The following is a 14,557-nucleotide window of genomic DNA, read 5'->3' as shown; positions in this document are numbered from 1 at the left end:
GAATTTATTTGAGCACAAATAATAAAAAAGAAACTGCAAGTAGGCTAAGTCATTGAAATAAATTTTGAAGTAGAAAGACAAAATCGTATTTATTTGTAAAACATATAGGGGCGGTTTCCCGGACAGGGATTAGACTAGTCCTAGACTAAAATAAATGTAAGAGCTGTCCAAACTCAAAACAACTTGCACTAACATATCTTAAAATACACCCGTGCCCTTTGTTTTGCCTCAAAATGCACATAAGTAATGTTTTTAGTAAGGTATGTTTTTTAAAACTAGTTATATTTCCCAATTAAACTCAGGTCTAGTCCTGGCTTAAGCTAATCCCTATATGGGAAACCACCCCATATAGATAATGCTTACTTTATTTACAAATTAAAAAAGCGTTAATGTTACATTATAGTGAAAGTGAAAGTATCACAGTTAGCCTATAAATGAAGCAGCATCAGTGCGTTACAGTATCACTCACACAGGAAAAACACCAGTAGAAGACTTATAGAGCATCCTCAAATCTTGAAAATAAACCCAGGTGAGCAATTTGGCCTTTATTTATTTCAATATTAGTTTAATTGGTCTAGAATCAGCTGTTTTATTAAGTCTGTCAAGATGCTCAACATTACGTCTATATCTGGTGTTGTATAATATTTAAAATAAGTGAAGGGGTGCAGTCCGTCCGTTATAACAACAAAACTGAATGTATTAATCATATTTGATATCATATCAGTGCTTAGAGTAGAAATTGTTGGAACATTCTTTGAAATTACACTGTTTAAAATAAATCTAAAATATTCGTTTTTTAATAAGTTTACAATTCGACACGCACGCTTCTGCAAAGCTTCATAGCAACTCCGGATACGGCAGGCGCGGATCTCCGCATTAGACACACAGTTAGATAGATATGCAGTACAAATGATTTCTTATTCAAATGATTACTCTATCAGGGCGTCAATTACATGGCATTCAAAAATTCAGAAAAGAAAAGTATGCGTGTGCGGTGTCCCAGATTAACTTAAATGTTAATGTTGTCTTGATCGAAAACAACTTGTTCAGACATTTCTTAAAATGTACCAGTGTGAGTGTTCAAGATGCACACCAGTAATGTTTAGGCTACTTATAAATTATAACTTAAATATTTTAACTAAACTAAAGCCAGTCCTGTTTTAAGATAATTTCTGTCAGGTCAACCGCCCCAATAAGGAATAACTAGACCGCTTTGTTCCGCCATACGTCAAAAATATATATTTTCAAATATAATAAAATATAGGCCTATTTCAAAATATACAAAAATGGCCAAAAAATATGTAGCCTACTGAAATATATTTTGAAATGTGTTTTAGAAAAATGTATACAATTGTCAATATATTTTTTGGCCTTTTTTAATATATTTTGAAATTTATTTTAACGCATTGAAATTAATGTAGAATAGTACATACAGATTTATACATTTTATACGCATTTATACATTTTATACAAAACACAAACTTATATAAATATATTTTGGCTGTATGGGTTGTAAAATTAGAAATGTAATCGTTGCCCAGAAATACATTTTGAGCTATGTTAATATGAAGTATAAAACCAAATATATTTTCAAATTCAAAACCTTTTTTGCCTTATAGGCTCTGCTGCTAAGTGATGAAAGTGAAAGTAAAGCTTGTCAAGCGAGACTGGGTAGGCAAGGCATATGGCGCCGCCCATGGGCGCCGCGGCCGTCACATTGGCAGTTGCAAGAGATGCCTGCTGTGCTAACAAATGCGAATAAATATGGAAGCTGCAACGTTTATAGAAATAAAACACAATAACTTTTACATTTCTCAACCGATTTCAATGATTTCTTTATCTGTGTGGAGTACATGAATACAGTTGCTTATATTTTACTTTTTGTTTATTATCTTTAAAATTATTATATTTATAAGGAATAATGGTCGAATGTATTGATTTGGCCTGCGGATGCATCCCTAATGTAATATAACTTAATGTAGGCTACATGAAATGAAAAAAAAAAATCAAATTTTAAATATCACTTTTTGTATTGTTAATCCCAAATATGTAGTAGCAAATCTAAATCTAAGAGTGACAGTCTGCATGAATTTTTATGGCACTAAAATTATATAGGATTAACAACATAAGGATTAGGCCCAACACTGTAAACAATTATTAAGTGCCTTAGTAAATTTAACTAAGAATTTCGTAAATTTAACTAAAAATTGATATAAAATGAATACATAAAAATTATTGTTTTTAACCAAAATTTAAGTAGTTCTAAATGTATATATTAAATTCAACTTCATTTTATCATGTAAAATCCACTTAAATTTGTAAGAAGGAAAATAGCTTAATAATTTTGTGTTGAAACTACTTTATTTAAATTAACTTAGTAAATATAAATAACTAGTAGTTCCCAGCATGCTTTGCATAGGGGGACTGCATTCGGAATCAAACACTATTGTGTTTTATATAAAATAAAGACTTGTTAGTGTTTTAGAAAAGTTTTTGTTTCTGTTTTGAGTTTTGTTACCATCATTCAGGAGAGTTGTGCTTGTGTATAGCTAGTTGAGACGATAAAAATCATTTAATTCAATTTTATTTTATTGATAATAAATTTATTAATGGATAAATTGAGAGAAAGCCAGACATAGCTGATTCTACAGAGAATATATTAGATACTATTTTATACAATTTTATGGGAAGTAAAACATTTAAAATGTAAACTTAAGTAAATTCTACTTATTGTTTTTTTTTGTTGTTGTTAATTTAAATCAGCTTTTCTAAGTAAATTTTACTTAAAGGCCCTGTTTTTGATCCTATTTTTCAAACTTTAGTTAGTGTGTAATGTTGTTGTTAGCATAAATAAAACCTGGAAAATGATAAAGCTCAAAGTTCACTGTCCTGCGATATATTTTCTTTAACACAAGCAGTGGCGGAGCCAGAGGGGTGTCCAGGGTGGCACTGGACACCCTTGACATGTCACTGGCCACCCCGTGTGCCACCCCAAATTTAATGCGCTACTTTCACTTAATCGCTATGTTTATTTTCGACGTGCGGCAGCGCAGCACATTGTTTAAACAAACATTATGATTAACCCTCCCTGCGGTCGCGGCGCAAACTCTTTATTTTTCAATCACTGCGCAAAGAGACTTGGATTACTCTGCTGATTTTGGACATGCAGATATGATTTATACATCATTTAAAACGTTCAAGTGTCATTTTTTGTGTGTCTATAAAAACTGAATGTTGTGCTTTTCACAAAATAAAGAAAATAACATAATGCGCGTTCTGTTATCTCTCCATCAGTGACGTCTGTTGGTCTTTTCAAAAACGCGTCAGAAAAATTACTGTAACAAATACTTTTCATACCATCAGAAGATACATGTCATGTCTACATCATGCTTGGAATCTTTAAAATGATGTGAAGTGAAGTCGTACATTGATAATACTACATGATTTCACCGTATATGTGGAAGTGTGTTAATTTTCTTGTGTACTGTATAAAGTCTAAGATTGTCAGTTCTTTCTACAACAAAACCCATCACCATGTTTTCATTCTTGATGTGATCTTTATAGGCTACTGTATGATTGTTAATTCGACTGGATTGCCACATTGAACTTAAAAGCGCGACGCGCATATCCAATAGTGCGCGTGCACAGCCAGAGCTTAAACAACTTCATGTTCGCGTCTTTTTTGCTTAAACGGACAAATGCTCATATGTCAAAATAGCTGTTTTGGTTATTTTCATACTAAACATTTGGTTACTGTACGTCTTAAACTAATAAACATTTTATTGCATTCGGTCTTAGCCTAACCTGTTGAAGTCTCTCTGTCATTAAAGTTAATTAAATATCAAAAGAAAAAAGAAAACTTTTGCATCTTTGTATCTTCGTAAATAAAGATTAATCCAAACATCCTTTTTGTTGAGCTCTGCTATTTGAAGTAAGTTTAAGGTTTATCATGGAGTTTAGATTTCCTGATCTTTTGCTTCATTTAAGGGATAGTTCACAAAGTGAAAGTTCTGTCATCATTTTTACATCCTTATGTTGTTCTAAACCTGTACAAATTTCTTTTTTCTGATGAACACAAAAGAAGATATTTTGATGGTATGCACACAGCTGTTAAGCATTGACTTCCATAGTAATAATAAAAACAACCATCATTTATCAAAATATCTTCTTTTGTGTTTATTAAAATAAAATACAGGTTTAGAACAACATAAGGGTGAGTAAATGATGACATAATTTTAATTTTTGGGTGAATCCCTTTAACAGACAGTAAATCAGATGTAAGAAATACAGTAGAAAGATTTAAAATTCACCCTTATTATGTTTACATAATGCAATCAAAAGATTCATTTATGCTTTCTTGATACATGATTACACGTCATTTTCTTTTATGGACTATGGACCCCCTAAAGTACCTTTGGCCACCCCCTGGCCACCCCATTAAAAAAATTCTAGTTCCGCCACTGAACACAAGTCCCCTTTTAAAGCCTATAGAGCGAACTGACGGTTTGGACTACAGTACTTTTTTGACTAAACTCCGCCCACAGGAATATGTCAGTCGCCAGCTTAGCTCAAACGGCTCTGCTAAGCTGCTATCGAATCATAACACACTAAACAAACTACAAAATCAAAACTTGTTACATATATCTGAAGGAGGGACTTTATAGAACAAGGAAGACATCAGCCTGTTTTTAGGACAATGAAAACAGCGCTATAAAGATAAGTGAATTGTGTCAAAAATTACTTTTTTTACTTCACACAGGAAACATGAACACATGTTATATTGCACCCCTTAATGCAATCATGACTTCAAAAACACAGGAAGAATGGGGCCTTTAATTTCACACGTGTAAAAAAAATTGCAAAAGAAAAATTAAACAAATTGTACTTATTTTTTCAGTATATTGATTATTTACTTGAGGAAAACTCACCTGCCCACATTAATTCTCCAAACGTTGTTATTCATTGCTCTATTCGCCAAGTGCATTTTAATCAGCCACAGTATGAGACACAACTCCTAGTATGCACATCAAGAGTTCTGATCTTTGAAGGAAATATGGCATAATGATGTTAGCAAGCCAATTCATGTATAACAATCTTCCCCTACTTTGACTATGACTGAAACTGCTTTCTGGAGGTGTTGCAAATATGGGTGGTTCACAGTCAAAACCAGTAGCACCACAGCTTCAACCAGGTAAGACTCTTTTCTTTATGACATAAAAGCAGTATTTTATGATTAGTGTTAAAACACAGAAACACTGATCGTACCGTTTTGATCTGTTTTTACCAGAATTTAATGAACCATGGAGAAATATTGATTGGAAGTAAGTGATGATATATACATGATACAGTGGATATTTTTTAGGTAAATTTTGCCTTTCTGATTTCCAACTTTATTTGTATTTCTCTTGACAGTCAGAGAGATGTCTTCAAAAAGAAGCTAGAAGAATTCACTCTGAGTAATGAAGATGTAAAATACATCAAGATCCTGGTTGCTGGAGAAATTGCAGCAGGAAAGTCCAGCTTTATAAACTCAATCAATAATGTCTTTCAAGAACGCATCACCTCCATAGCAACAGCTAATTCACTTTCTGGGGGTAGTAAAAGTTTTACAACAAAGGTTTTCATCTCTTTCACTCATGTAGCCTATCATTAATAGAAATAAAATGTAAAACTAAGTAAATAAAAACTAGGTTATTTTTAATTTCTGTATGTTGAGTGAAATACATATTAAAAGTTTCTTCCAAATGTAAATATTGTTATATTTCTGGTCTTTGTAGCTCAAGGCTTGCCGCATTAAAAGTGGGCGAAACTTCTTGCCTTATGCCTTCCTAGACATAATGGGCATGGAACCTAAAGTGTTGGCTGGGTCACAACCAGAGGACGTCATCAATGCTGTATTTGGCCATGTGAAGGATGGATATAAAGTAATAAATCACAATATTTGTGAGAATATCACTTTATCATAACATTTCTTTGTGTCCAGTATGTCTAATGTTTTGTATGTTTTATCTTATAATTCAGTTTGATGAGTCGGAGCCACTCACTCACAGGGATGAACATTACATCAGTGACCCCAACCTCTCTGACCAGGCTTTCTGTCTGGTTTACGTCGTAGCTGCTAATACAATATCATTAACAGACCAGAAACTTATTGACAAGTTGAAGATCATTCGCCACAGAATCAAAGATAGAGGTAAAACTGAACACCAAATTGGGGCTGCATAACAATTTATTGTGATTAATAGTTTGCAGAATACATTTTTTTGTTTACATCATATATGTGTGTGTACTGTGTATATTATGTATATATAAATACACACACGTGAATGTATATTTTTAAGAAAAATATATTAAGTATGTAGAATTATATATAATATAAATTATATATAAATGAAGAGTTTCGTTGCAAAACGAGATAAATCCATTTTTTAACATTTTTGTCAAAACATGTTTATTATTATGTTATGATGTTTTTATTTCATTTTATGGTGCTACTTAGCTGTATTTTTCAAGTTATGAATGTTTAAACGAGATTTCTGAACAATTAACTAAACGGTGGTTATCTCGTTTTGCAACGAAACTCTTCAAATATAGAAATGTATATACACATGTAAACATTTCTTATATACAGTATATATACATGTATGTGTGTGTATTATATACATAGTTATTACATACAGAGCTACATACATGTTGTGACGAACTTCGCATCGAGCACCCTCAAAAAAAAATAAGTCACCGGCCGCCACTGACTCTTACCATAGCTAAAGGCTGTGGTTCTCTTCTAAGAACTTAAAGTCCCCATGAACCAGAAGTCACGATCGTGTTTATTTCCGAGTGAAACAGAATACAGCCATGGTCACACTATTAAGCATGTGAGTATTTGTGACATAACAGTTTTGTACTGATCACAACGATCCATATAATATGAATTTAAATGTGATACAAATGCGCTTCTGGTCTGACTGATTCAGATACACTGAATCTATTTTGGGGATTTCCGCCTGGATTTGGCCTACCCAATTTCAAAAGCTTCTCATACCCACAAGCAGAGGTGCATATACAAAAGTTTGGTATCATTTTACAGGAAACCCTTTGACATTACATAAAACACTGTTCAACAGTGCTCAACATGGTTGTATGTGTTGTCAGTCCTCTAATAAACACAAAAATAAATAGGCGCTTTTTTTTCTAAAGTCTGTATTTAAAAGTGTATAACTCTGGCCCTGAGTGGGAACGAAACCTGCAGACAGTTTTGTTTGATTCCAGCAATTGGAAAATGAATTTTTTCTCTATCATAATAAATGCAAAAGTTATTTTACTCCAACTGATGGGAGGAATAATACGCTTATGGTGTACAATTTCTGCCAAAAAACATTTGAAGTGCTACCATAACCACATACAGTGGAATAAATTCAATATCTTTATATCATTTTGCAGAAAACCCTTTGAAGTTACATAAAAAGCTGCTGTTTGTGACAAATATTGTTATTTATGTGGTTTTTCATATGATAAAACACCAAATTTTCTTTTTTTATGTTGTAAATACTGCCTTTGATAGTGTATAACTGTGTGCTCTAGCAGACTGCAGACAGTTCTGGTTGTTAGCAGCAGCAGACAGTAAACACCCAAAAAAAGAATGAACTCTTTAGCATGTCGCATTCAAAAGTTATTCTCATTTTACTGAAGTGTGCGAAAATACATTTTTCATATAAATTTATTTTTTTTTGTTTTGCACATATAATAATTTTTTAGAGTAGGACCTAAGAGAAAAGATGGTGTATCATTTGTGGCTATCTGTGCTATCTGAGGCAGATCACACTCAAGTTTCACATATGTTTACAAAATACCATTTTTTACATCATTATTCATTCGACGATTGTTGGATATGTGATAATAATAGGACAAAAATAACACTGCCTTATTCCTGAGAGTGAGAGCTTTTTGATATAAGACTTGCCCATGTTTGTCTTACTTGAAAAATATGAAATATGTGAATATTAAATGATATAAAAAATATGGGGGAGGGTGATAGTGTAAATTAAGTGTAACTAACTTTCTTACAGTAAAACATAACTCAAAGTGATGCATATCTGCAGAAAGTAGAGAGTCTAAGCTTTCAAACAGTATCTCATATGTGGTACTGGGTCCATGACAGACCATTAAAAATTAAAGGAATATTTTATATTAAGTCAAAATAAGATAATTCTGGACCCGTTACAGGGTCCACAGAGTCAAACAAGCTAAATAGAAGTCAATGGAATGAAAAGTCTAGTGTGACCCGCCTTTATCACACGAGGTGGTTTGTGTTTATTATTGTGCTTTGATTGGATATAGAAAAGTACGCGTTTCATTTAGAAATAGAACTGGCTGCAGACTGACAGTTGGAGGGGGGGGGAGTTAACGGATGCTCCCGCCAAAATGTTTTTTAGACTGCATGCATTATATGCAGCTGCGCAGAAGGAATCGCAAATTAACTTACAATACTGTATGCTTAAAACCAATTTATATCATTTATATCTAATGTATATCTACAATCAAACTCTATATTCAAGTTTTAATAAACAACTACTTCTTAAACACTAAATAAACACTTGCACTTGGAGACTTGCAATTGGCTGTTGTATTTGAATACATATTGAGTATTCACATTAAACATAAGTTGAGTCTTAGAAAGGATTTTTAGGGCTATTTTGAGGATGTTTTATAATTGTTTATATTATTGTGTTATATTTTTCCATTTAATGTAATAATGGGTTAGATTTTCTGATTTTAAAGATGCATTTTTTTAAGTTATGTGTACACACAGCGGCACAGTTGGTGTTGCTTGTTTATTAGCAGATCATCTCTTGTCAGTGTTGGCCCTTGACTAAAAATGATGATTGTTAATGTTGTGTTTTTGCAACGGAGAGGTCATTTTTGCTTTCATACACGTTCATATTTTGGCACTTTATGACACCAGCACAACAAATCAACTGTACAAATAGAAAAGCGCAGAAATGGAGCCCTGTAAAAATGTCAAATCCTGGGGGAGACAATTTGGACATTTCTGATTATTGGGGGGCATGTCCCCCTCAATGTCTATTGTGGTTACGGCCCTGGTGTATATATGACAGCAGTATTAATAAATTCTCACCATTCTTTCTAATCCACTTGACCTTTGTCCTGATATTTGACATATTATATATGCTGTTTGTCTAATGTTGCCTCTGTGACATCATTGTAGATATTCCTCAAGTGATTGTCATGACCAAAATAGATGAAGCATGTCCAGTGGTGAAGAATGATCTAAGAAAGGTGTATCACAGCAAGAAGATCAAAGAGAAGGTACATCATCAATTAATTCAATCTACAATTTCATTTCTGATATTAAAGTACAGCAGTGTTTCTCGACCAGTGGGCCAGAGCCCAATTAAGGAAGATGAGGGTGCTTCAAAAAACTTTCAAGGCGCCTCGAGACGGTGTTTAATTATTCAAAAGAAGACAAAAAGAAAGATACACATCTGTTTAGTTAAAGCAAGCTGTAGTATATGTTATTTGTTAGAAATGTTTGGTGAGTGTGGAGGGGGTCTTGAAGTGATAAAGGTTGAGAATCTCACTGATCTACAGTCTAATGTTTTTAATGATGTTATGTTTTCTAGATGCAGATGTGCAGTGACTTGATTGGTGTACCAATGTGCAACATCTTCCCAGTGAAGAACTACCATGATGAGATTGACACAAATCCTGATGTTGATGTTCTGATTCTGAAAGCACTGGATCAGATTGTTTATCTTGCTCATGATCGACTTGATAGAAGCAGTAGCTGGTGACATTAAGCCTGTACCATCTAAAAATATCTAAAGAATAAGATATTGCTCTTATTTCTATGTTTAAATAAAAGAGCTATTAATGTTTATTATAGTGTCACCTATCTGAAAATCACAGAGCTTATTTTTTGCGATAATCCAAAAGTCTGTGGGAAAAATTAATGGACCCTCTTTGTGTAAATTTAAGTAAAAACCGAAAACGATTTGTTTGGTTAAATGTGGATTGTGCTTTGAACACGTAATGTTGACAAAATATGAATGTGTTGAATTGAATTGAATTCATTAAAATCAGCTGTATAAAATCTGTCTCACTTACTATTCAGGGCTACAGTCAACACTAACTCAATGGTGAGAATATTCATCTTCTTTCAGAAAAACCTAATCAAATGTTATCAAATGTTGCTTGATTAAATGCACCTCAAAACAAAATACACATCAAACATTTCTACTGTATAAAATACACTTTTATGCTATAATGCAGGGGTAGGCAACGTTGGTCCTGTTGTGCCGTTGTCTTGCAGATTTTAGCTCCAACCCTGATAACCTAGCCTATCTGTAGTTTTCAGGTGACTTTTTACACATTGATTAGCTTGTTCGGGTGTGCTTGAGCTGGAGCTAAACTCTGCAGGACATCGGCACTCCAGGATCAACGTTGCCTACCCCTACTCTAATGATAATATTATTTTAACTTACAGAGTAAAACCACAAACACAATATTAAGTAAGAGATTGATTAAGTTGTAAATATTTCAGTCGAGGTGTAAAACAGCAGGTGAAACAGGCTTCTTTATATATACAGTATGCATTAAACATAATATTGTGACCTAATTTTATGTTCTTAAAGAAATTGCTGCCAGATTGTTATTGTACCTATTTGTTGAATCTTATACAGATAGACAATTAGAATTCAGAGTCAGAATTCAATTTGAAATGATTTTAATATCTTGCAAGCACATTCATTTTACACAACTCATACTGTGGCGAGAGACGGCAACTTCCGCTGCTTACACACAAGTTTTTGCTCAAGCTTCTGCTAACCACAAACATCCTGTTTTTGCATTCACTTCTAAAAGAACATTGAGTCATGAACAATAAGATAGATTGTTATATGTCTAACTATAAATGAAGAGTTTTGTTGCAAAACGAGATAAGTCAGTTTTTCAGAAATCTCGTTTTTTTGTTGTTGTTGTTGTGCATTCCAATTAATATTTAACTGCAGTTGGTTTGTTTTGATTTAAACCTTCATAACTTAAAAATACAGCTAAGTAGCACCATAAAACAAATTATAAGACGGTTAGTTCCAATCCTTGATTCTGATTGGTCAATAGGTGTGCTTTATTCACGGATAAAACACACTGTAAAAAAAATCTGTAGAAATTGCAGCTGGGTTGGCGTTAACTTACCGTAGATTTAAATTTATGTTATTTACTGGCAACATTTTGTTCAAAGTTAAATGAACATTAAACATTTACAAATGTCGTAAAAAGTAAAACTAAAAAAACAGCATCAAGCAAAACATTCTGGAAAACAAAATCTGAAGCAAAATACAGAAAAAGGTTGATGATGATTTCTGGTTTCCAGAATGCTTTGCATGCGGCTGTTATTGTATAGTTTTATTCTGTAAAGATAAAGACTTGTTAATATTTAACATTTATTTAACTTTGAAGAAACTCTTGCCAGTAAATAACATACATTTAAATGTACGGTAAATTACCGGCAACCCAGCTGCAATAACATTGTAATTTCTACGGATTTTTTTTTACAGTGCACGGTTATGACTGCTTCACCCAAAGGTTCTATATTTCACTGCGCCCTTAGCAACACCCTTAGCAACCACACGTATCGGTAAGTTTTCAAAAAGAGCAGTGCGACGAGGCTTTTTATATTGCTAAGCAACCACCGAGTCAGCTGTCTTGTCAATCACCTTTTTTGAATGATACTCTATGGCAGGGTTCCCCAAATCTTACCCTGGAGGGCCGGAGCACTACAGAGTTTAGCTCCAACCCTAATCAAACTTACCCACCTATGACTGTCTAGTGATCATGAAGACCTTGATTAGCTTGCTCAGGTGTGTTTGATCAGGGTTGGAGCTAAACTCTGCAGTCCTCCGGCCCTCCAGGGTAAGATTTGGGGAACCCTGCTCTATGGGCAGTGAGCGTATGTGCAATATAAAAAGCTGCGTCGCACTGCTCTTTTTTTAAAAAAAAGGCAGTGCGTCGCACCTTGCGTTTCCAAACCACGTTTAAAGCGCATTTGACGTGATTAGCCTTTTAAATTGACAGAAGCTGCTAATAAAGCTGCGTTCGCCATTTGTGTTAATAATGTTAATTAATCACATAGGCCTAAACGTCGCACACCTGTGTATGATAGGTGCGTAAGAGAGCAGGACACGAAAGTCCAAATATCGACAAATGAAGAAAGAGAGGTCCCGCACACTATCCACTTGCAAAGAGTTTATTGCTTTATTGCAACTTTCGATCCCTCAATCTTCTCCAGGCATCAAACATATATAGGCAATATATGTTTGATGCCTGAAGAAGATCGAGGGATGGAAACGTTGCAATAAAGCAATAATGTTAATCAAACATCAGAAATAAAGTAATTTACTGCCCTTGACTGAATCACTTTTGTAAAATAAATAAGAATTAAAACTGCAAGTGTAGTACCTGTAAGAAGTACCGTAAAGAATTAATTATGGAAAGATGACAACGAGAGCGCTGCAGTGATGGCTTCGTTTACTTTGTATTTACTCAGAATGAATATGAAAACGCATACATTACACAACCTCATCATATTCAATTATATTCATTACACAATGCACATTCATCTCACTGTTTTTCAACAAAACTGCATTATATTACAGCATCAATACATATTTGTATCACTATTTTTTACTGTAGTGACCAGAAATATAAACACAAGTGACTTTCAACACTTTACATTACAATAGAAAGATTAAAAAAAGATAATTAGACTATTTAAACAACTCTTTCTCCTTTTTACATGCTCTTTGTAAGAAAAAAAAACGAGTATTCTGAAATGTACAAAAGCTTTATATGAAATCATGAGATAAATGAGAAGATTTCTGATAACTAAAAAGAGACAGTGGACATACCATGGGCTTCTCTTTACAGATCTTCAAAGAAAGAAGTCAAGTGATGTCTTCAGTATGATTTTTATTTAAAAATATGAGGTTTTTTGTTAAACGTTAACACCAGTGACACAACTCCAGGGAACCACTACTTTCATTATATATTTTATACTATTTATTTAGCATTTTGTTGTTTAATATAGTCTACATAATATATTTGATATTTATGGACACATTCTTTTATTTTAAATGGAAGAAAACACTGTAGCTACATGACCGTGGGGACGAGCATTTCTGTGGTGCTTGGAATTCAAATTAATTAATAAAAATCAAATATTGCTACATTGATGGCTCAAGAAGGTGTAATTGTTCAAATAACATTTTGTTTAATTTTAAAATATAAAAAATTGTAACCCTAACGTGTTTTTCAAGTGTAATATTTCTGTAAAGGCTAGGGACAGAAAAATGGACATTTCTGTAGAATGACGCTGCATGTAGCTCACAGTATGACAGTTTTACAGTGCAGTCCAACCCAGTGGTGTACGTGATACGCAGGTATACGCCGTATACCCACTAGAAATTGTCAAGGATTTCCGTATACCCACTAAAAATAGCTTGAGGATGCGTAACAGCATGGTTTTCTGACATTTCAAACTTTTAGTCATAATTCAGATGTAAAGCACAGACCAGTAGCATGCGACACTTGCTATTTTAGCGGGTTGAACTGCATATATATTAGGCTATATATTTGGTGTGTTTGAATTCCTGCCGAACTGCGCGATCCGATTCGCGTATGAAATCAAATTACCATAGCGGCGCGAAACTGGGGAGGAGACTGGTGTGGCACCTGAAGAACCCACAGGCGAGTGACAGCAAAGTACCGCGAGAGCGATTGCATTTATCACATGGAGAAATCTGCTTTGAATCGCTCTCGCGGTACTTTGACATCACCAAAGGGTCTGCTTAGCGCCAAATGAAGTCGAACCTGCAGAGTAGCTGCTCACGCGACACTGTAAACAAACAATAGGCTTGTTTGAGATGAGCAAATTCTGCGCAGAATCGATCACCGGTGATCCGCGCAAGATGCATGTCGGTTAGAAAAGTGTCCGACTTACGTCCGACTTGCTGTGATGTCACGCTGATGTGTGCAAAATAACTCTCGCGATGGAGAGGGGGGCTCGTCGGATTCTACAGCCGAGCGCAGTTGCTCTCCACCGACTGCGTTGACGAAAAGCACGATGGGAAAAGACTTGCTGACGACACAGCTTAATGCTCATTGGCCTTCTAAAAACTCTAATTCCTGTAGTAGTTTTTATTTTAATTCAATTGTTCTTTATGACATTTATATTTTTTATGAATTCCTGTAAACTTCTGTATTGGTGTTGATTTATTTGTACTGTGAGCTGTTTATATTTCACACAACAGAAACGAATTTGTATTACCACTAGATTTATTCATCCCAACATTTACTAAGTAACCTTTTCCAGTAACGAACAGTTCACCTTCGTTGATTCTCCTTATAAACATCTTTATGTAAATGAATTTATTGGTATTTAAGTTGCATCTATTTAATCCGCGATAAAATACGCGAACGTGATCTCTGCCTATGCTGACGTTTGTAGTCGACTGGACTGCGAGATTGGTGAAGTGTCTGACTT

The 14,557-nt window shown here is 34.1% G+C and overlaps 1 protein-coding gene and 1 long non-coding RNA gene across 2 annotated transcripts in view; both read left to right on the top strand.

Annotated features, from left to right (window-relative positions):
• The window catches only part of LOC129445112 (interferon-induced protein 44), an 89,563-nt gene that overhangs the window by 12,376 nt on the left and 62,630 nt on the right, over positions 1 to 14,557 (top strand). The gene's annotated exons all lie outside the window — the stretch shown is intronic.
• On the top strand, positions 355 to 5,743 carry LOC141363540 (uncharacterized). Its single transcript, XR_012369060.1, has 4 exons — positions 355 to 529; positions 5,135 to 5,191; positions 5,288 to 5,321; positions 5,413 to 5,743. It is a non-coding gene; the product is annotated as an uncharacterized lncRNA (long non-coding RNA).

Source organism: Misgurnus anguillicaudatus, chromosome 3, assembly GCF_027580225.2.
Source record: "Misgurnus anguillicaudatus chromosome 3, ASM2758022v2, whole genome shotgun sequence".
In the NCBI taxonomy this organism is placed as follows: Eukaryota; Metazoa; Chordata; class Actinopteri; order Cypriniformes; family Cobitidae; genus Misgurnus; species Misgurnus anguillicaudatus.
The sequence above is the reverse complement of the archived record's forward strand: the minus strand, read 5'-3'. Positions and strand labels throughout refer to the sequence as shown.